This window comes from Carcharhinus amblyrhynchos, chromosome 23 (genome assembly GCF_965287045.1).
Source record: "Carcharhinus amblyrhynchos chromosome 23, sCarAmb.v2.hapA, whole genome shotgun sequence".
Taxonomy (NCBI): domain Eukaryota; kingdom Metazoa; phylum Chordata; class Chondrichthyes; order Carcharhiniformes; family Carcharhinidae; genus Carcharhinus; species Carcharhinus amblyrhynchos.
Genome location: NC_137346.1, coordinates 25,388,503 through 25,413,223, shown reverse-complemented (window position 1 = coordinate 25,413,223; position 24,721 = coordinate 25,388,503). Strand labels below are relative to the sequence as shown.

General features: G+C 41.6%; 1 protein-coding gene across 4 annotated transcripts in view; it reads left to right on the top strand.

The window, feature by feature from the left end:
• Positions 1-283: 283 nt before the first annotated feature.
• LOC145357363 (uncharacterized) overlaps positions 284-24,721 on the top strand; it is a 76,338-nt gene continuing 51,900 nt past the window's right edge. The window contains exons 1-3 of one of the 4 annotated variants that reach the window (XM_080210657.1): positions 286-414; positions 8,703-8,792; positions 13,575-14,173. The gene's annotated coding sequence lies outside the window, so the exon portion shown is untranslated. Of the gene's footprint in view, positions 542-8,702; positions 8,793-13,574; positions 14,174-24,721 lie in introns of all 4 variants that reach the window. The other 3 variants (XM_080210655.1, XM_080210658.1, XM_080210656.1) reach the window with 3 other exon arrangements.

The window sequence follows — 24,721 nt, the reverse complement described above, 5'->3', positions numbered from 1 at the left end:
CCGCCCCGGCTGGCCCCACCCTCCCTCCCTCCTCTGGCAGGCCCCACCCTCCCTCCTCTGGCAGGCCCCACCCTCCCTCCCTCCCTCCTCTGGCAGGCCCCACCCTCCCTCCTTCCTCTGGCAGGCCCCACCCTCCCTCCTCTGGCAGGCCCCTCCCTCCGCAGCTCCAGCAGCTCCTCCCCCACCTCCGGCCGCCCCTATCTCTTTCCCTCCTTCAGTCGGCCCCTCCCTCCCTCCCCTTGCCCCTTAACTGGCCCCTCCCCCTCCAGCTTGGCCTTCTCCTCCTCTGCGGTTTGCCCCTCCTCCACAACGGCTTGTCCCCTTCTAGCTTATCCTCCCCTCTTGGTCGCCTCTCCTGCTTCACCTCCCCTTGCTCCTCCCCCTCGTTGTCGCCACTAGACGTGCGGCCATGTTGTGAGTAGTGACATTTTCCTGAGAGCTTCTTCTTTGTCATGCTTGGTCAGTTGCTCTTACCAGCACAATTTCAGTGGTTTCATCACAATTGATATGCTGGAAAGTGATGGATTAAAAAGTACTAGAGGTGACTTGTGGGGATGTTTTATTTCACACTGAGTTACTTTGTGATGTCTTAAAGAGTGGTGGAAGCAGATTAGGTGGTTAGTTTTCAAAAGGGAATTGGATAAAGTTTTGAAGAGAAAACGTTTTCAAGGGTAAGGTGGCACAGTAGTTAGTACTGCTATCTCACAGCAACAGGCAACTCCAGCCTTGAGTGACTGTGTGGAGTCCACATGATTTCCCTGTGAAAACAAAGAACAGCATAGCACAGGAACAGGCCCTTCGGCCCACCAAGCCTGTGCTGATCGTTTGTCCTACACAGACCAACTGCCTGTATCCCTTTGTACCCTGCCTGTTCACGTGCCTATCCAAATAAGTCTTAAATGTTGCTAACGTGTCTGCCTCAACCCCGTCACTTGGCAGTGCATTCCAGGTCCCCACCAACATCTGTGTAAAAGAAATACTTCTGCTGAACCTTTCTCCCCTTATCTTGAACTTGTGCTCCCTTGTGATTGTCATTTCTGTTCTAGGAAAAAGCTTCTAACTGTTCACCTTACCTGTGCCTCTCATAATTTTATGAACTTCTGCCACGTTGCCCCTCAGCCTCCATCTTTCCAAGGAGAACAATCCCAATTAATTCAATCTCTCCTCGTAGCTAATACCTCCATACCAGGCAACATCCTGTTAAACCTTTTCTGTACTCCCCCCAAAGCCACCACATCCTTCTGGTAGTATGGCGACCAGAATTGGACACAGTATTCCAAATGTGGCCTAATCAATGTTTTATATGACTAACATAATTTGCCAACTTTTAAACTATGTGGGTTTCCTCCCACAGTGCAAAGATGTGCAAGTTAGGTGGATTATCCATGATCAATATGCACGATTGTGGGGAGAGATTGGGGGGTGCATTGGGTAGGCCTGAGTAAAATGCTCGTTTGGAAAGTCAGTGCAAACTTGGTGGCCTGAGTATCCTCCTCCTACACTGTAGGGATTCTGTGGTTCAAATAACCAATAACATCTGTCAACATGAAATGCATTTTGAAATACATTCTGTATAATGTATTTTCAGTAGATTAAAGTTCATAAGAGAATGCTAATTTCACTTTACAGTGTAGGATTGCAACATCTCTGAATTTTGTATGGAAAAAAATCTGTTTTAGAAGAGCTATTTGAAGTTACTAAAATGCAAACTGGACACTAAAAAGTCTTGGTTCTCAAAAGGATTTCTGTTTTTTTAATGATGTGGTGACCTCACTTATTAAGGTTATCAGTGAAATTTCATAAGCAGCAAATTTAAATGCCAGTCTTAAATAATAAGAATACATACAACCCCAAAAAGTTGTTTACTCAAGAATGTCCCTAACGTGTTAAAACAATTAGTTCCATGGGTTGTGCAACAAACAGTAGGGGTAGGGATATGCAACATTTCTTTATAACATTTGTTTAGCATAGCTCAGTGGATGTACTTGTTTCTTGGGCTAAAGGTCATGTGTTTAAGTCCCAAGGACTTAAGTATGCAATACAGTTCAGAGGGAGTGTTGCATTTTCAGGTGATGTGTTTTGAACGCAATGCTAAACGAAGACTTTGTCCAGGTAGACATAAAAACTTCCCATAACACTATTCTGACCAGAACAGTGCATTTCTCCTGGTGTCCTGAACAATATTTATCCTTCAAACAACACTGCCAAAACAGATTAACTGGTTATTTATCTCTTTGCTGCTTGTACTGCTCAAATTGGCTGCCATGTTTGCTTACATAACAATGACAACATTTCCAAGGTAATTCATTAGATGTGCTCAGTAACCTCTCTGGGCTGCACTTCTATCTCAGCTCATCTGCAGCTGTAATTTTCATTCACTGCTTTTTCAAATCCAGACTTGACTATTCCAATGCTCTCTTGTTCTGCCTCTCCTTCTCCATGCTCTGAACTTCAGCTTATCCAAAACTCTTGCCCATGTTTTGTCCTAACACATGAGAGACAGAGGAAATTACAAGGTTGACAGGACAATCGTGAATATAGGTGAGAAAATTTATATGGAGGGTGAACATACAGCATGAATGCCAGATTCTCCCTTTTCATTTTCCTAATTTTTCTCCTTCCCTCCAATGTTATACATTTACTTCCCCCCCCCCCCCCCCCCCCCGGTCTGAATTACCATTATTCACTTCTTCATCCTTTCCCTCTGAATCCATACTCACCATCACATTTTTCTCCTTGTCAGCAATGTATCCTCCTTTTGTCATTCATTCTGCCTTCTTTCTTTCCCTTAAGAAGTGTTCTGCTCTATCCCCTGCTCCACCATATGTTTCCTTCATCCCTTATCTTGCATTCTACCATTTTCATCATCTTTGTGTTGCATCTGCCCCTTCTCTTCGACAGTTCCAGACAAGCGAGTCTCACTGGTGATTGGGAAACTACTGGAGAAGATTCTGAAGGAGAGAATCAATCTCCATGTGGAGAGGCAAGGTTTGATCAGGGGTGGTCAGCATGGTTTTGTTAGAGGGAGGTCATAGAACAGTATGGCACAGTGCAGGCCCTTTGGCCCTCGATGTTGTGCCGAGCTTTGTCCGAAACCAAGATCAAGCTATCCCACTCCCTATCGTTCTGGTGTGCTCCATGTGCCCACCCAATAACCGCTTGAAAGTTCCTAAAGCGTCTGACTCCACTATCACAGCAGTCAGTCCATTCCACACCCCAACCACTCTCTGAGTAAAGAACCTACCTCGGATATCCCTCATACCTCTCACCATGAACCTTTATAGTTACGCTCCCTATTAACAGCTACATCCACACGAGGAAATAGTCTCTGAACGTCCACTCTATCTATCCTTCTCATCTTATAAACTTCTATTCAGTTGCCTCTCATCCTCCTCCACTCTAGAGAAAAGCCCCAGCTTCCTCAACCTTTCCTCATAAAATCTAGCCTCCAAACCAGGCAGCATCCTGGTAAATCTCCTCTGCACTTTCTCCAATGCTTCCACATCCTCTTTATAGTGAGGTGACCAGAACTGCACACAATATTCCAAATATAGTCTCACCAAGGTTCTGTACAGTTGCAGCATAACCCCACGGCTCTTAAACTCAAACTCCCTTTTAAAAAACGCTAATACGCTATAGATCTCCTTCACAGCTCTATCCACTTGAGTGGCAACCTTCAGAGATCTGTGGATATGTACCCCAAGATCTCTCTGTTCCTCAACATTCCTCAGAACCCTGCCATTGACCCTGTAATCCGCATTCAAATTTGTCCTACCAAAATGAATCACCTCACACTTATCAGGATTAAACTCCATTTGCCACTTTTCTGCCCAGCTCTGCATCCTGTCAATGTCTCTCTGCAGCCTACAACAGCCCTCCACCTCATCCACTACTCCACTAATCTTGGTGTCATCAGTAAATTTACTGACCCACCCTTCAGCCCTTCCTCCAACTCATTGATAAAAATCACAAATAGCAGAGGACCCAGCACTGATCCCTGCGGTACACCGCTGGTAACTGGTCTCCAGTCTGAAAATTTTCCATCTACCACATCCTCTGTCTTCTATGAGATAGCCAGTTACTTATCCAATCGACCAAATTTCCCTCTATCCCACACCTCCTTACTTTATTCATGAGCCTACCATGGGGAACCTTATCAAAAACCTAAAATCCATGTATACGGCATCAACTGCTCTACCTTCATCTAACACTTAGTTACCTCCTCAAAGAATTCAATCAAATTTGTGAGGCAAGACTTATCCTTCACGAATCTGTTCTGCCTATCCCGGATTACAGTAAAAAGTCTGACAACACCAGGTTTTAGTCCAACCGATTTATTTGATAATAGACTCACAAGCTTTCGGGGTTAGTCCCTTCGTCAGGTGAATGGAGAGTTCTGGCCTCAGACAGAGCATATAAAGCACAGACAGTTTAGAGATTACTGATTAGAATGCGAATCCTTACACCTAACCTGCTGTTCAAGACCTGAAGTGGCTGACAATGTGAGTGGAAGGAGCACTGATCACAGGTTAAAGAGATGTGTATTGTCTCCAGACAGTACAGTAAGTGAGGTTTTGCAAACCCAGGCAAGTCACGGGGTTACAGATAGTGCGACATGAACCCAAGATCCCTGTCTTGGGTTCATGTCGCACTATCTGTAACCCTCGTGACTTGCCTGGGTTTGCAAAACCTCACTTACTGTACTGTCTGGAGACAATACACATCTCTTTAACCTGTGATCAGTGCTCCTTCCACTCACATTGTCAGCCACTTCAGGTCTTGAACAGCAGGTTAGGTGTAAGGATTCGCATTCTAATCAGTAATCTCTAAATTGTCTGTGCTTTATATGCTCTGTCTGAGGCCAGAACTCTCCATTCACCTGACGAAGGGACTAACCCCGAAAGCTTGTGAGTCTATTATCAAATAAATCGGTTGGACTAAAACCTGGTGTTGTCAGACTTTTTACTGTGTTTACGCCAGTCCAACGCCGGCATACCCACATCATATCCCGGATTAAGCAGCATCCTTCCAAATGGTCATAAACCCTGTCCCTCAGGACCTTTTCCATTAACTTACCGACCACCGAAGTAAGACTAACCGGCCTATAATTACCAGGGTCGTTCCTATTTCTTTTCTTGAACAGAGGAACAACATTTGCCACTCTCCAGTCCTCTGGCACTATCCCCGTGGACAGTGAGGACCTGAAGATCAAAGCATAAGGCTCTGCAATCTCATCCCATGCCTCACAAAGAATCCTAGGATATATTCCATCTGACCCAGGGGACTTACTGATCCTCAGGTTTTTCAAAATTGCTAATACATTTTTCCTCAGAACATCTACTTCCTCCAGCCTATCAGCCTGTATCACACACTCGTCCTCAAAAACACGGTCCCTCTCTTTGGTAAACATTGAAGAAAAGTATTCATTCAATGCCTCTCCTATTTCTTCTGACTCCATGAACAAGTTCCCACTACTATCCTTGACCAGCCCTAACCTCACCCTGGTCGTTCTTTTATTTCTCACATAAGAGTAAAAATCCTTGGGGTTTTCCTTTACCCGACCCGCCAAGGACTTCTCATGCCCCTTCCTAGCTCTCCTAAGCCCTTTTTTTAGCTCATTCCTTGCTACCTTGTAGCTCTCAAGCAATGCAACTGAACCTTGTTTTTTCATCCTTACATACGCTTTCTTTTTTCTCTTGACAAGACATTCAACCTCATTTGTGAACCATGGTTCCCTCGCTCGGCCATTTCCTCCCTGCCTGACAGGGACATACCTATCGAGGACACACAGTATTTGTTCCTTGAACAAGCTCCACTTTTCATTTGTGCCTTTCCCTAACAGTTTCTGTTCCCATTTTATGCTCCCTGATTCTTGTCTAATTGCATCATAAATACCCCTGCCCCAATTATAAACCTTGCCCTGCCGTACAGCCCTATCCCACTCCATTGCAATAATGAAAGACACCAAATTATGGTCACTATCTCCAAAGTGCTTTCCCACAACAAATCTAACACTTGGCCCGGTTCATTACCCAGTACCAAGTCCAATGTGGCCCCACCTCTTGTCGGCCTATCTGCATATTGTGTCAGGAAACCCTCCTGCACACACTGTACAAAAACTGCTCCATCTGAACTATTCGACCTATAAAGGTTCCAATCAATATTTGGAAAGTTAAAGTCCCCCATGATAACTACCGTATGACCTCCACACCTATCCATAATCTGCTTTGCAATTTCCTCCTCCACATCTCTATTCCTATTTGAGGGTCTATAGAAAACTCCTAACAACGTGACCGCTCCTTTCCTATTTCTAACTTCAGGCCATATTACCTCAGTAGGCAGATCCCCTCAAACTGCCTTTCAGCAGCCGTTAAACTATCCTTCATTAACAATGCTACTCTTCCACCTCTTTTACCACCTTCCCTACTCTTACTGAAACATCTATATCCCGGAACTTCCAATAACCATTCCTGTCCCTTTTCTAACCATGTCTCCGTAATGGCCACAAAATCATAGTCATGCCTAAAAATTTGATTGCATTTTTTGAGCATGTAACCAAGTGTGTGGATAAGGGTAGTGTGGTTGATGTACTTTACATGGGTTTCAGCAAAGCTTTTGATGAAGTCCCACATGAGAGGCTTATTAAGAAGTATACATGGGATACCGGGTGATCTGACAAGATGGATTCATAATTGGCTTAGCGTGAGAGACAGAGAGTGGTGATAGATGGCTGCTTTAGTGACTGGAGGCCAGTGACCAGTGGCCTACCACAGAGATCCGTGCTGAGCCCCCTATTGTTCGTCCTTTATATAAATGACATAGCTGACTATGTTGGGGGTAGGATCAGTAAGATTGGCTGGATGGTTAACAGTGAGGTTGAGTGTCTTGGGTTACAGGAAGATATAAATGAGATGGTCAAATGGACAGATAAGTGGCAGATGGAATTTAACCCTGAAAAGTGTGAGGTGATGCACTTTGAAGGAGTAATTTGACAAGGAAGTGTACTATGAAAGGTCTGACACTGGGAAATTCCAAACAACGCATTTGTCCATAGATCTTTGAAGGCAGAAAGGCAGGTAAATAGGGTGGTGAAAAGGGCATATGGCACATTCCCCTTTATCAATCGGGATATGAATTACAAAAGCAGAGGTCATGATGGAGTTGTATCAAACTTTAGTGAGGCCACAGCTGGAGTATTTGGTGCAGTTCCGGTTGCCACATTACACAAAAGACATGAATGCACTGGAGGGGTTGCAGAGAGATTTACCAGAATGCTGCCTAGGATGGAACATTTAAGTTGTGAAGAGAGGTTGGATCGTCCTGGTTGTTTTCATTATGGCAGAGAAGACTGAGGGGCGACCTGATTGAGCTGTTTAAGATTATGAGGGGCATGGACAGGGTGGATAGGGAACAGCTGTTCCCCTTAGTTGAAGGGTCAGTGATGAGGGGTACAAGGTTTAGGGGGAGAATTTGAGGACAAACATTTTTTACTCAGAGGCTGGTGACAGTCTGGAATGCACTGCCTGCGAGGTAGTGGAGGCGGGATGCCTCACATCCTTTTAAAAAGTACCTGGATGAGTACTTGGCATGCCATAACATTCAAGGGCAATTGGGCAGGTGGGATTAGATAGGCAGGTTAGGGCATTTCATGTGTGATGCAGACTCAATGACCTCTGCTGCACTGTGATTTCCTTCCTTTCACCCATTTCCTTCCCCATTTACTTCAAGTCCATTATCAAACGCACAAGAAGTGCTGCTGTTCTGTGCCAATGCTGAGAAGGTCATCTCTGTACTGGAGGTTGTTAACCTCCATTTTTGCAAGTGTTCTCACCTTTCCATATAGACAAGGTGATCTCGTCCATTAGTCCTGGATGATTGCTGTCAGGAGTTGAAAGTACATGGTGCATTAGCTGTTAGGTTTAAGAAGATGAGACATGAAGTAGGTTTGTGCTTTCAAATGTTGACACTCAACGGGACCCCAAAATGCTGATTGCATGAAATGCTGATCAATTGCCTAAATGGGAAAATAATACATAGTATGAAGACAGAATTCTAGCCCACTCTGCATTCTTACCATTTTCAATTTTGATTTTGTACATTGGCAAAAATTAGCAATTGAACTTAGCATGTTTTGGTACTTTGGAAGTTCCCACTTTTTCTGAATCTTTCTTTTGCATTTCAATACTTTTGATGTTGCTGCTTCATCAGTTTAATAAATAACAATATTCAGGATCGAATAAACACTGTAATCAAATGTATCTCAGTTGAAATTCCTTCCCTCATCGTTGAGGTACAATTCTTCATTGGTTTCAATTTGCTTTATGTCAATTACATAGAACATGTGGGCCTTAATCTTTTTGACTGTGGGTCCCAGGGCTGCCAGATATATTGAACTTTAAATTGTGATTTTGCTGACTGGAGTATTTCACCTTTTGCAATGATGAAATTGATGAGCTTCTTTGAAAGCCAAGAAGCCTGCAAGTTTTTATTTACTATTGTTCCAGTTGATTTCGTGCATGGATAGCAACAAGTCACAAGATATGTAATAATGATTATGAAGAATTATAGCATAAAGTGATGATAAGAAAGAATTGATTTTGGTAAAACTTAGGTGCCAATAAATTAACTATCCTCTTCATGAAGATGATATCATAGATATGAATAAATAAGGTAATTGAGCATACCTTCATTTACTTATCCAGGAAGAATTTACATTCAAGATAACGTTCAGCTTTTTAAATGAACACGCTGTATGGTATTCCGTTATTCTATGTGAAGGTGGACTTCCTGATGTAAGTCCTAACTTTGCTTGTCACTGCTTTAAACTTATGCGTTCTTTTTGTTCTGATTTAATTTGAAATATTCTTCTTGTTCTAGATCTAAACTTAACTCATTGTTTCTCATTATATGCTTCATCAAGACCTAAAATATCCCAATTTCTCTCAACGTTCCTAATAATTTGCTCCTCTGACATTCAGGCTCAGTCTTGTGCTGCTTCTGTGCACCATATTTGGGACTTGAATGTCTCTCAATGACACAATGATCAATTTTAACCCGACCTATCTGATATGAAGCAGAGAAACATATGGTTTAAATTGTCAGTGACTTATTCAATAACTTTACCCTTTGCATTGCTGTCTTCAATTTTAATCAACTGTTTCGAGCAGGCAGCAAAGATACCAGTTGAAGCTAGTATGGTCCTCCGAATTCCCCTGTTGTTCCCTAAAAATGCAGGTTGGGATTTGATGATGTGGATTAGGTCTTGACTGTAGGTTCTAACTTTGGCCTGATTGGGAAGCCATAGTGGCTTTCCCACCAAGTGAAGAAGATGGGAAGGCAGTGCAGGACCTTCCTGAATTTTCACAGATGCTTGATGATCATCTGCAAGTTCTTGCCCCTTTCGGCCGGGGGGGGGGGGGCTTTATTTATTTATTTTGTCACAAGTAGGCTTATATTAACACTGCAATGAAGTCACTGTGAAAATCCCCTAATCGCCTGTTCGGGTAAACTGAGGGAGAATTTAGCCTAGCCAAACCACCTAACCAGCACATCTTTTCAACAGTAGGAGGAAACAGGGGCACCCAGCGGAAAGCCATGCAGACACAGGGAGAATGTGCAAGCTCCACACAGACAGTGACCCAAGCTGGGAATTGAACCCGGGTCCCTGGCACTAGCCATCATACTGCCCAGCTTCTTGGAAGCATGAATGTAAACCTGGAAGTTATATTATTTAGGTCTTACTCTGCCACTGCTGAACAGGCACCAGAGGGTGGTACACAATTTGTTCATTTTCCTGTCCAAATTCCACTTTTAAAATTCATAATAGCTCTAAAGGCACTTCTCTTATTTTAAGAATAACATCTCAATGCTTCCTTAAGAACTGCAGAAGATGTATGCTTAGCAGTTGCACAGTTTGGGAGAAAATTAAAAAGTTGAGCATTCAAAGTTGAGAGGCAATGCCTAATGGAAGATTGAAAATGATTTATCAACTCCATTTAGTTACAGTTTAGTTTGGGTCTCCAAGACCAGTATGTGGAATCATTCTGTTTGCTTACTCTAAATATGTTTATTTCTCAGCCAAGACTTGACCTGTTGAGAACATTCCAGCATAGACTGCCCGTTTATTTACAAAACATTAAACTTTAATGTAAATATGATGTGTGTCAAATTAAATATTTAAGGATGATGCACAATTTTTGTTAGTAATGTGCAAATTGTAAGAAAATGCGTGAACATTTCTTATCTTATTTTAGATTTCAATATTATAAACATACTACAACATGAGGCATTAAAATGAGGAATAGAAGAGACATAAATGCAAAAGATCTTGCCCTTGTGTATACAGTGGATGGAAAAATTATTTGCTGATGCTGCTAAATCTGAGATAGTGCCCCCTTTTGGATGTTTTGAATGTACTAAGATACAAGATTTAAAAAAAAGGTTAAAAGTAGAAATGAGAAGATTTAACAAATGATGTGCTCCTCACAAGATTTAGCCATCAATGTCAGCAGAGCTTGCTTCTATGGATAACTACCTGAATATTGAATATATGTGTAGCAATACTTCGGACTCTGTTAAAAGCTCTGAAGGTTTTATTTATTCCCGTAATTAGGTGTGCCATTTAAATTTATCATGCAATGGTCAGACCTGGACTACTCAAAGCACTGCTGAGAAAAATCCATTCCAGAAATGTTGGTGATCTTTATTTTTACATCCATGTTCCCTCTTTCTAGGTAATGGTTTCACAGGCATGCTCATGAGTCTATACTCCCCCCTCTGGCAGCATGAGTACAAATTCAGAAAGAGACAAGCTCTATTTAAATTTCTACAAATTAAGCAGTCAGACAGCTTTCAAAACTGAATCAAGCAGAGCATTATTTTTACATCGACTGCGTTGTAAATCTTCTCCTTACACTGTGTGAATAAGTCAATATTTGGTGCATGGTTTCCCAATTTAACAAATAAGCTGTGACCAAAACAAGAGACAGAAAGATAAAATTTGGAAAAAAATTAGGAAATGCAGAGAAAGAACAAGTTACATGAGCAGTAAACTTGCCATAATGTGACCAGACATAGATTTGAAGCCACACCTCTCAATGTTACCAGAGCATAAACTAAGCATAAAAATAAGCAAAATAGTGCAGGTGCTGGAATCTAAAAGATGCTGGAAAAATTCTTACTTGTCTGGAAGTATCTATTAGGAGAGAAAGCAGAGTCCTTTGAATTTTCACCAGAGGCAGAATCAGAGTATAGCAGTGTCTGGAATAACAATGGGGTTGATAGCAGCCTGGGTCCATCTTTGCTTTTGCAAAGAGAAACAGGGTGGAGGTATGAGAATGAAAAACAGGGTTGCATTGAAATAAGAAAATGGTATTTCTTTAAAATTCTTCAATTTGCACTCATCAGGCATGGAACTTTTCAGGATACTAGTATTTCAGGAGATGCTTTTGTAGTTTAAAACCCACTCAATCCCCTTCCAAACTGTTATTTGCATTCAAATAGTCAATCTGAGTGAATGTTGCAGTTCTAATACCTCATTAACATTGGAGAATTGCTTTCCAAGTGACATTATACATTTATAATTTTGACCTCATGTCGGTACTTTCTCCATCTATCCCATAAGTTAAATAAAGCAGTGTCATAAATTACAGAGGCTGAGGACCCACTGTTTCCTTCAGTGTTGGCCTTGAGGTAACTTTTGGAACATTTTACCAGTAGCTTGACCTCTCTACGTAATCATATGAAATTAAATAAACTAAAAACATTTAAGCTTAAGCATTAGCAGTTACAGGTGCATACTGAGTGTGCATGCAGATAGTATGCTGGGGCTTGCACCATTTCACTAGCTTAAAAAGAATTCTTCACTCAATTAACTTTGTGCCTTTTTAAATGAGAGAGGATACAGGGACTTGCAACAAAATTGGCTGAAGCAGACAGGAGACAGGTTGATAGGTTTCTTGCTACTGCTTAATTCCTTTTCTTCACCATTAAAGTTTACATTGATGAGAAAGCACCATCATAATCCCTTCTATTGATTTCTGAAAATCATGGGTTTCATTGAAATTGGATTCTAGGGAACATTCATGATGATGGCAAATGACCTTACATGTATTTTTACCCTGCAACAGGGCAAATATTTTAGCAGCTACTTTCAAATGAAACTATTGTTGCATTAATTTTGTTGCATCTGTAAAGGTGAGTCCATAAAGTCTGCTTCCATTATGATGAATGTTCAGTTACTCTCGTGCACTTTAAGAGAGCATGTACTTGAGTGTGCTCCTCACATTTCAAATATTGTTGAGAAAACCACATCTTAGACTTCTTTTCTTTTAACCTTTGGAAGGACACTTTATTTGGATGCTTGGATTTTACTGTGAATTGTCAACAAGCATGTCTTTCCTTGGAAGTCTCACAGTTTCAGCTATATGATCAGCATGGTACTTGGGTGGGGGTTAGAGTGAGAGCTGTTTATATAAGGGAAGAGTTATTTGTTTGAACGGCAATTATTTTAATTGATGGGGAAAAGACTGGTTTAAAAACAAAAGCTAGTGATTTACTGGAAATCACCTGATAGATATTAGGAATTCAGGAAGAAGCACACAGTCACAAATACATTCTCCAGCTCCATGATCCCATTGTTTTGACCCCCTCCCCCACCCACCCACCCAATCCAAGGTCTGCTCCAGCTCTCCACTCCAAGGCCCGCTCTGACCCCTGCTCTGAGGCCTGCTGCAATTTCTCACTCCGATCCATCTCTTATTTGTCCTTTGTTTGTGTGTCTATGTGTGCTGTGGTACTTTTCAGAAGGGAATATAATTGTGTGTACACCAGTTCTTGCAACTTATTTTTAAAAAAGTCTTGTTTTATAATAAATCAATCATTCTGAGTTTATTGGTTAAAGTCTCTCCTCTACTGGGTTTAATAGTAGCAAAGGTAAATATTGACCATTTTGCCGAGTGAGTTAAATTTTTAAACTAATGATGTGACGAGCAAAGTAGTGGAGCTAGATAAACTGTGTACTTCTACCTATTCCAGTTGTAATAGTATCTCAAAACAATGCCAGGCACAAATAAGCCCATATAGGAATGGTACCCTTCAGTTTTACTTCCTCAAGTACATTTGAGGAAGTCATTCTGAACTTGAGACCACAGTATGGAGAAAGCTGGAGGTCTTTCCCCTCTCCAAGGAGCATATCAGACTTCTTTTCACTGTATTGAAAAGTTTCAGCGAATGCAAATTTGCTACAAACATTGCAAGGGAAACTGGATGAGTTTCTGAATTTGACCAATCTATTTATGAATAGAAAGCGGGTATGGGCCAATATATTGTGATCACGTGGAACTTCTTCGATTTTCTTTGGGAGTAGCAGGGCACTTCTCCAAGCTTTCTTTTTTTAAAATTTATTTCTTTCTCTTTTTTTGCCTTTCCTATTAGATTGTGTGACTGGTTAGTGAGGATGGAAGATTGATGGGGTTCAGAATATGCATAAGGTGCACCATGACTATTGGTGGGCCAGCTAGTCTTCTGTTCTGTTTTTGCACACTCATATATGTATTCTTCTTCTATTTCTTCAGGAATTTCCATGGACTAGCTGGAGCGATTTAGAAGAAGCCAACATGTCATTGCGCCCAGTGTTACTCACTCCATCTTTTGCAACCATCAGCTCAAGTACATTTACTTTGAGGGATTTAAATAGTTTGAGAAAGGAGCATTGGATGAAGCTCTAAATAGCAGTAGATAGCAGAGGGAAAAAAAAGACCTGCTAGCTTGAGGGCTAACCCCACAGCTGCAAAACCCTAGGATTGAATCTTGCATGCCTAATGATAAAAAATACAAATGTTACCTGCAGACTGAAATGCTCAAAGGTCCAGAGAAGTCTGCAACTCATACCAGCGGTCTCCTGCATATTGGCTTTGTGGAACTGTAACCCACTGTGGCATGTGAAAATTTCAGGAACTTCTTTCACACAGTGGACGTATCTCTGAAATACCTAAGCAGCTGGGATGGAGACCATGCACTCAAATATACAGAGATGAGCGCTGAACTGAAATGCTGGAAAATTTAGTAGAAGGATGTTACACAGCATATTATGAACTTCACTACAACAGAGGCATGTCCCATAAGGATCAATGGACATGATGAAGGAGTATCCAGTAGTACGTACGTGCCTGAAGTAGGTATGGATGATTTCACAGCATGCTGCTACATTCATATACCTTCCCCTTCAAATGATAGATGTGTAAGTAAATGAGCAGGACCAGCCAGACATTACAGGATCAGATACAATGACATTAGTTGCAAATCATATCTTATGAGTTAACACAGTACTACCTCCAACCCAAATGGCAATCACGTCAATTATTGCTGCAGCTGGGAACTGGTTCCAGAGGACACTATTAGCAAGATGAAATGCAAGCATGAGGCACATACACTTACTACTTGGAGTAGAATTTGGTATTGAAGTTGTATTAGGCCACTACATGTGTACAGGCTAATCAATAAGTGAGGCAACTCGGGCTTTTGAGTGAAAGCCTCATCCCTGAGCAGGCAGCACATATTTTTTACTATCTTCAAAAGAGTTTCAACAAAATGAAATGATAAAAATATTTTCCATTAATTGTATGAGGTAGCGATATCCAACTTTTCAGTTAAACAGAAAGATAAATCTCATGAAACCAATTCACTTGTTTTAATATTTGAAGTTGGTACTATTGTTAAGTTATTTGAAGATACAAAAAAAACTAATTCCCCACAAATGTATGTCTGCATGTTATGCAAGTGCGAGGTGGTCCACTTTGGTAGGAATAATGGTAGGAAGGACTATTACTGACGTGGCGAAAAACTGCAGCAGGCGACGGTACAGAGGGACCTCGGGGTCCTTGTGCATGAGTCGGAAAAACCCAGCCTGCAGGTGCAGCAGGTGGTCAGGAAGGCGAATGGGATGCTGGCCTTCATAGCGAGGGGGATTGAATATAAAAGTAGGGAGGTCTTGCTGCGGCTGTATAGGGCATTGGTGAGGCCGCAGCTGGAGTACTGTGTGCAGTTTTGGTTGCCATACTTACGCAAGGATATTTTGGCCTTGGAGGGAGTGCAGAGGAGGTTTACTAGGCTGATACCGGAGTTGAGGGGGTTGAGCTATGAGGAGAGGCTGAATAAACGAGGCTTGTACTCGTTAGAGTTTAGAAGAATGAGGGGAGATCTCATTGAGACGTATAAGATGATGAATGGGATGGATAGGATAGAGGTGGAGAGACTCTTCCCGCTCAGAAAGGACAGTAGGACTAGGGGGCACAGCCTCAAGATAAAGGGGGGGCGGCTTAGAACGGAGTTGAGGAGGAACTTCTTCACTCAAGGGGTGGTGAATCTCTGGAATTCTCTGCCCGTTGAGGTGGTGGAGGCTGCCTTGCTAAATATTTTTAGGACGCGGGTTGATGGGTTTTTGATAAGCGAGGGGATTAAGGGTTATGGGGAGAGGGCGGGAATGTGGAACCGAGCCACAACAGATCAGCCATGATCTTATTCAATGGCGGGGCAGGCTCGAAGGGCTAGATGGCCTACTCTTGCTCCTGTTTCTTATGTTCTTATGTAAGCAAACATGTTTTAATTTATTATTTTATAATTCGTTCAGATTGTTGAGTTAATTTATTTCCTATGGGAAGCGATATTTGAGACAAATATACATTTGTACAAAGATGAGTCCTTAACAGAACTTCCCATAAGAGGAAAAGGTCACTGATCCAATGCGTCCATGCAAGTCAGTCAATCTTGATGTGCTAAGTTCTCGATATCATCAGGGAGCTACTGGTAGGTGATGCAAATCTCTTACCAACAACCTAACACCACAGCATTAAAAATTATGGTCTATGATGTGCTGTCAGTTAAAGGGAACTGATTTTAGGAGAATAAATGTAGGGAGATGATAGCTGTGTCATAGTTCATACATCAAATAGTCTAACATAAGCCACAATGGAGCTTGCCACAATCAGTAATATCTGTTTTAAGTAGATTAATTCCAGCAATATGAAAGTACCTACTGGATCATCACAACATCCCACAAACTTAGTCATAATTCAATTCAAACAAAATTTAGCCTTACCATACCAAATGAACTTTGAAGTTAAGAGAAACAATTGGTTTAATCATAATTAATATTAAATATGCCAAATTAACCCTGAAGCCACAATTTTCTTTCTATCTTAACAAAAGCTTTTATGAATATTAATAACAAGACTGGTGAAATCTGTGGACTAATTAAAAATAATTCTGGTAGTATGAACATTTTCTTTCACTCGATATGCAAGTACTACTAGGCTAATATATAATTTGCGTGTGTGCTAAAGCTGTTTTGATAGGCTAATTGTTGGGAGCGTAAGAGTTAGATTGAACTCGGAGATTTAACTCTGACAGCACATTGCTGGCATTTGGTTTAGGACATTGCAAATTTGAATTCCAGCTTCAGTTAAAATTCAGAAATAACTTTCGTCCTTTGGGTTAATTTTGCAATTTCTCTGGATGGCTATCACACTGCAGTGAAGGAAAAGCAGTGATGACCTATCCTGCTTGCTTTGATTGTCCATGACAGTGGACATTCAAGGGAATAGAGCCAACCTGGTCTACTTCAGTAAATAAATGGAAGACAAAAAAAATCAGTTTATCAGCTGGCAAAGGAACATTAAAGCCTCTTAAGAGGGCTTATTCTGATACTGTTCTCTGACAGTCACTATCATTCCAAGAATTCCAACAAGATAGTGCTATGGCATTCAAGTTTAAAAGATTTGATGGCTGTAGCCATAGAAAATAGTTACATTTTTAGGAGACACTTATTGAAGTGGTGGAATGCTTTAGCAATGTAAAGAAAATACAGTAACAACCTTTGTTCAGAGGGTCATACAACCTTCGAGGATACTCACTTGTTTAACCATCAGTGGGTACATTTAAATGCAAGCCCTGACAGACATTTTCACTCATTTTAACTTCAGTGACTTGAATGCTTTCAGGTAATTTATAGAACTCTATAAGAATCAGTTTGTGAATATCTCTGAGTGGAGGGATAATCAGTAAGAAGCTTTTATCTGCCAAAGAAATGATACATCAAGGCTTATATACACTTACAAGTGCACTTGTTTTGGAGAAATCTAAAGGCAAAATTGATTTGATTTGATTTATTATTGTCGCATGTATAAACATACAGTGAAAAGTATTGTTTCTTGCATGTGATACAGACAAAGTATACTGTTCATTGAGAAGGAAACGACTGAGTGCAGAATGTAGGGTTATAGTTTCAGTTAGGATTTAGAGAAAGATGAACTTAATGCATGGTAGGGCCATTCAAAAGTCTGATAGCAGCAGGGAAGAAGCGGTTGTTGTGTCAGTTGGTACCTGACCTCAGACTTTTGTATCTTTTTCCCAACTGAAGAAGGTGGAAGAGAGAATGTCCATGGTGCGTGGGGTCCTTAATTATGCTGGCTGCTTTGCCAAAGCAGCAGGAAGTGTAGACATAGTCAATGGATGGGAGGCTGCTTTGCATGATGGATTAGGCTATATTAACATTTGTAGTTCCTTGTGGTCTTGGGCAGAGCAGGAGCCATACCAAGCTGTGATACAACCAGAAACCATGCTTTCTATGGTGCATCTGTAAAAGTTAGTGAGAATCATAGCTAACATGCCAAATTTCCTTTTTCTTCTGAGAAAATAGAAGCGTTAATGTGCTTTTGTAACTATAGTGTTGACATGGGGATACCAGGACAGGTTGTTGGTGATCTAAAAACTTGAAGCTCTCACCCCTTCTGCTTCGTCCCTACTGATGTAGACAGGGGCATGTTCTCCTCTATGCTTCCTGAAGTCGATGACAATCTCTTTTGTTTTGTTGACATTGAGGGAAAGATTATTGTCACCGCTCTAGTTCACCAGATTCACTATCTCATTCCTGTACTCTGTCTCGTCGTTGTTTGAGATCCGACCCACTATGGTGGTGTCGTGAGCAAACTTGAAAATCGAGTTGGAGGGGAATTTGGCCACACAGTCATAGTATGTATAAGGAGAAAAACTTGAACTATGCTGTGTGCACTTGACTTGAACCACCAGGAATGTTACAGATCCAACCCTTTATCTGCTAAATTTATAGCTCTCATTTGGAGCATTTGTTGAAATAACTGCTCTCCAGTGATGTATGCTGAAACGTGTGTGCAGTTGTTGACTGATTATAGAATCTGTCTGAGTTTTGATATTCCTTGATCTTTATCACCCTATCTCCCCAAACCCTATCAAATAATCTATCAATGCTTCCTACTACTTGAAGTCTGCCAACACATGTGGAACTGTACTTTGACATGAGTCACTTTTACTTTCAGGCAGTTTGAATGCTGTTTGAGTGAGGGCCGTGCTGCATGACGCAGGACTTAGGCAGATGTACGATACCACATTCAGATATTCCTTTTGTAAATTTGAATTTTCAAAATGGTATATTCTCCCTTCTGGCAACATTCTCCATATGTATTTTCTGTACTTTTCTAGCTTAGTTTCTATAATTTTCACTAAATAGAAAATTAATAACTGCAAAGCTAATAAAATTATTAGGAAACTAATTTGACAAAAATTTGAAGAACCAGCTATTTGAAAAGCTTAACTATTGTAATTCTCTGAGGGGTTAATAAAAAAAACTTTCAAATTGTTTAAGAAAAATGAACTCATTTGGCTATTTAATGTCATGGCCAAAATTCCTCATTTCACCATGATGTTACACATGTCCTCCTCTCTAACATCTTGAGACTGGTGCCAAAATTACATGAGCTGTCTCGCAGACTACTCAAGTAATAACAGGACAGAATCATACATTTCAATGTCAGATACTCCTCCATCACCATCCCTGTATATAACTATTGCACTGGCAGGATAGGCCCACCAGATATGTGTGAAATCAATACAATATGAAAGAATATTCAAACCCTGATTTGGTATTTTAAAAAAAAAATGACTTTCTGATGAGCCTAAAAGGATGGTTTCTACAAAACACATAGAATATAGAACATTACAGTGCAGTACAGGCCCTTCAGTCCTCGATGTTGTGCCAACCTGTGAAACCAATCTAAAGCCCATCTAACCTACACTATTCCAATATCATCCATATGTTTATCCAATGATCATTTAAATGTCCTTAATGTTGGTGAGTCCACTACTGTTGCAGGCAGGGCATTCCGTGCCCTTACTACTCTCTGAGTAAAGATCCGACCTCTGACATCTGTTCTATATCTATCACCCCTCAATTTAAAGCTATGTCCCCTCGTGCTAGCCATCATCATCTGAGGAAAAAGGCTCTCACTGTTCACCCTACCTAATCCTCTGATCATCTTGTATGCTCTATTAAGTCACATCTTAATCTTCTTCTCTCTAATGAAAACAGCCTCAAGTCCCTCAGCCTTTCTTCATAAGACCTTCCCACCATACCAGGCAACATCCTAGTAAATCTCCTCTGCACCCTTTCCAATGCTTCCACGTCCTTCCTATAATGCGGTGACCAGAACCTTACACAATACTCCAAGTGCGAGCATAAAAGAGTTTTGTACAGCTGCAACATGACCTCATGGCTCTGAAACTCAATCCCTCTACCAATAAAAACTAACACACTGTATGCCTTCTTAACAACCCAATCAATCAGGAATCTATGCACATGAACACCAGGATCTCTCTGCTCACCCATACTACCAAGTATCTTACCATTAGCCTAGTACTCTGTATTCCTGTTACTCCTTCCAAAGTGAAACACCTCACACTTTTCCGCATTAAACTCCATTTGCCACCTCTCAGCCCAGCTCTGCAGCTTATCTATGTCCCTCTGTAACCTGTAACATTCTTCCACACTGTCCACAACTCCACTGACTTTAGTGTCATCCGCAAATTTACTAACCCATCCTTCTACGCCCTCATCCTTATCATTTATAAAAATGACAAACAGCAGTGGCCCCACAACAGATCCTTGCGGTACACCGCTAGTAACTGAACTCCAGATGAACATTTCCCATCAACCACTACCCTCTGTCTTCTTAGAGCTAGCCAATTTCTGATCCAAACCGCTAAATCACCCTCAATCCCATGCCTCTGTATTTTCTGCAATAGCCTACCGTGGGGAACCTTATCAAATGTTTTACTGAAATCCATATATACCACATCAACTACCCTCATCCACCTCTTTGGTCACCTTCTCAAAGAACTCAATAAGGTTTGTGAGGCACGACCTACCCTTCACAAAAGTGTTGACTATCCCTAATCAAATTATTCCTTTCTAGATGATTATAAATCCTATCTCTCAATCCTTTCCAAAACTGTGCCCACTACCAAAGTAAGGCTCACTCGTCTATAATTACCAGGGTTGTCTCTACTCCCCTTCTTGAACAAGGGGACAACATTTGCTATCCTTCAGTATGCTGGCACTATTCCTGTAGAAATGATGACATAAAGATCAAAGCCAAAGCCTCTGCAATCTCCTCCCTAGCTTCCCAGAGAATCCTAGGATAAATCCCATCTGGCCCAGAGAACTTATCTATTTTCACACTTTCCAGAATTGCTAACACCTCTTATGAACCTCAATCCCTTCTAGTCTAATAGCCTGTATCTCAGTATTCTCCTCGACAACATTGTCTTTTTCTTGTGTGAATACTGACGAAAAATATTCATTTAGCGCCTCTCCTATCTCTTCGGACTCCACGCACAACTTCCCACTACTGTCCTTGACTGGCCCTAATCTTATCCTAGTCATTCTTTCATTCCTGACATACCTATAGAAAGCTATAGGGTTTTCCTTGATCCTACCTGCCAAAGACTTCTCATGTCCCCTCCTGGCTCTTCTTAGCTCTCTCTTTAGGTCCTTCCTGGCTAACTTGTAACTCTCAAGTGCCCTAACTGAGCCTTCACGTCTCATCTTTACATAACTCTCCTTCCTCTTCACAAGAGATTCAACTTCTTTAGTAAACCACGGTTCCCTCGCTCGACCACTTCCTGCTTGACAGGTACGTATTTATCAAGGACACGCAGTAGCTGTTCCTTGAACAAGTTCCGCATTTCAATTGTGCCCGTCCCCTGCAGTTTCCTTCCACATCATATGCATCCTAAATCTTGCCTAATTACATCATAATTTCCTTTCCCCTGGCTATAACTCTTGCCCTGTGGTACACACCTATCCCTTTCCATTGCTAAAGTAAAACATAACCGAATTGTGGTCACTATCACCAAAGTGCTTATCTACCTCCAAATCTAACGTCTGGCCTGGTACATTACCCAGTACCAAATCCTATGTGGCCTCACCTCTTGTCAGCCCATCTACATACTGTTAGGAAACTCTCCTGCACACGTTGGACAAAAACTGATCCATCTAAAGTACTCAAACTATAGCGTTTCCTGTCAATATTTGTAAAGTTAGAGTCCCCCATAACAACTACCCTGTTACTTTCGTTCCTATGATGTGGAGATGCCAGTATTGGACTGGGGTAAACACAGTAAGAAGACTGACAACACCAGGTTTAAGTCCAACCGATTTATTTGATAGTAAACTCACAAGCTTTCGAGATCTCCCTCTTCGTCAGGTGAATGGAGAGTTCTGGCCTCAGACAGTGCATATAACAGCACAGACAGTTTACAGATTACTGATTAGAATGTGAATCTTTACACCTAACCTGCTATTCAAGTCTTAAAGTGGCCAACAATGTGAGTGGAAGGAGCACTGAGCACAGGTTAAAGAGATGTGTATTGTCTCCAGACAGTACAGTAAGTGAGATTTTGCAAACCCAGGCAAGTCATGGGGGTTACAGATAGTGCGACATGAACCCAAGCTCCCTGTTGACACAGTCCTCGTGTGCGGAACTTGGCTATCGGTATCTGCTTGGTGTCTCTGCGCTGTCGTGTGTCGTGAAGGCCGCCTTGGAGAATGCCAAGAGAATCCCAAAGCATGGTACATTGGGGAGACCATGCAGCCGCTACGACAATGGATGAATGAACATCGCTCGACAATCACCAGGCAAGACTGTTCCCTTCCTGTTGGCGAACACTTCGGTGGTCACAGGCATTCTGCCTCTGACCTTCGGGTAAGTATTCTCCAAGGCGGCCTTCACGACACACGACAGCGCAGAGTCACTGAGCAGAGACTGATAGCCAAGTTCTGCACACATGAGGACTGTGTCAACAGGGCTCTTGGGTTCATGTCGCACTATCTGTAACCCCCATGATTTGCCTGGGTTTGCAAAACCTCACTTACTGTACTGTCTGGAGACAATACACATCTCTTTAACCTGTGCTCAGTGCTCCTTCCACTCATATTGTTGGCCACTTTAAGACTTGAATAGCAGGTTAGGTGTAAAGATTCGCATTCTAGTCAGTAATCTGTAAACTGTCTGTGCTGTTATATGCACTGTCTGAGGTCAGAACTCTCCATTCACCTGACGAAGAGGGAAACCTCGAAAGCTTACTATCAAATAAATCAGTTGGACTTAAACCTGGTATTGTCAGATTTCTTCCTTTCGTTCCTATCCAGAATCATCTTTGCAATCCTTTCCTCTACATCTCTGGAACTTTCCAGAGGCCCATGGAAAACTCCCAACATGGTGACCTCTCCTTTCCTCTTTCTAACAGCCCATGCTAGCTCAGTAGTTGAGGCCTCATCAGACGTCCTTTCTGCCACTATAATACTGTCCTTAACTAACAATGACACACCTCCCCCTCTTTTACCGCCTTCCCTGATCTTACTGAAACATCTAACCCCAGAACCTGCAACAACCATTCCTGTCCCTGCTCTAGCCATGTCTCCGAAATGGCCACAACATTGAAATCCCAGGTATCAACCCATGCTGCAAGTTAACCTACTTTATTCCAGATGCTCCTGGCATTGAAGTAGACACACTTTAAACCACCTTCCTGCCTGCTGGTACACACCTGCAATCTTGAAACCTTATGCATGACCTCACTACTCTCAACCTCCTGTACACTGGAGCTACAAATCAGGTTCCCATCCCCCTGCTGAATTAGTTTAAACCCTCCCGAAGAGCATTAGCAAATTTCCCCTCCCAGAATATTGGTACCCCTTTGGTTCAGGTGTAGACCAATCTGTTTGTAGAGGTACCACCTACCCCAGAATCAACCCCAATTATCCAGGTATCTGAATCCCTCCCTCCTGCCCCATCCCTGTAGCCACATGTTCAACTACTTTCTCTCCCTATTCCTCACCTTGCTAGCACATGCATGGGTTACAAACCAGAGATAACAACTCTGTTTTATTCCCAGGATGTCCACAGGATTGGCCATCTGTTATGGAAGCTACCAACAGAAATTACAAGATCACAAGAACAAAATAATCCCGCTCTCAGCCTGTGGATCTCACACCTCATTGTACGGATCCCCTTGTTGCATGCAATCAACAAAAACAAAAAATGCAGCTGAATTCACATCCTAATTTGAACTATCACAAAAGAGAGGGATCAAAACTCATTGTACTGTAAGAAATGCTAATAGCCACCTGTCTCTCTCCCAAGGGAAAGAATGGATTTGGGCCAGAAACACAAAAGATATGTTAAATTGCAATCAACCATTAATAGCCCATGCCATGTGATCTTTTAGACAGTTTTAAAATTACATCTGTGGTCTCACAGGTGGACTCTTTAACATCCAGCTAGTGAACGCTAAGAACACAAGACTACACTGCTCCTCAAATCCTGTCTCTGTTAGATTTCCTACCATTGCCTACAGAACTGACTCAGTCTCTGTGTCATCTTTAGCTTGTAATTTAAACACCTACTGTAAAGTGAATTCTACAACTCCAGTTTTTAGCCGTTCCAGGTAGATACAATAAATCAAACAGTTATATGAGAGAAGAGGTTTGACATCTGTTCCAGCCACAGATGATCCTCAAAACAACATAACCAAAATGGGGTTATCATTTCTGTGTTAGCGAGAACGTGTGTGCGATTTTGTTGGTTTACCTTGTCAAACTTCACGATATACATCCTCGACAATTGTGTAATTATGTTAAAGGAGATTGGAGTGACACAGTGCTGTGAATTACTGGTTTGCTTGGAGATCTAGCTGTGGTGTCAGTCCATTAAAAGTAAGAGCAACATGTGTCAAAATGATTTTAAAAAGCACGTTCCAGCAACCCTTAGATTGAAACAGATTTGGATAGCTTGTTTTACCTACCCAATGTGCAGAAAATACAGCCAATGTTGTTGCTAATGGTTTTGGGGTTCAGTGTATGCCTGCTTATCAGCGACCAAGTAAGGAAACAAGACATAAGAATATGTTGGTACCAGTCCGGAGCTTTTGGTGTATCTTCAACATCTTCGACATCGTCAATCTAATCCCCCATTAATATCCAGTATGGCCTCCTCAAATGGAATCAAGGGATTATAATTTGAGGAAGATCCTGTAGTTCTGCTCTTCTTTCTTTTTATGTGTTATCTTTCTCTGCAAGCACATAACTGGAGATTATATTACTTAGACCTGCACATGCCATGGAATCCATCCTGAAACACAACCTGCTAACAGTAGATGAACTAAGTTGACTTACAAAGATTTCTTGTATAAAGGCAGTTAAAATGTGTGGCCGCTTACCTCTTTGGGCACCTCTTGGAGCTTCTCTTGAATCCAGCCTCCTATTTTTTTCTTTATGGACTTGGAACAAGATGAAAACTTTCAAGAAGAATTGGTGTGGAGCTTCCCATCTGAATGAAAGCAATAAAGTTCT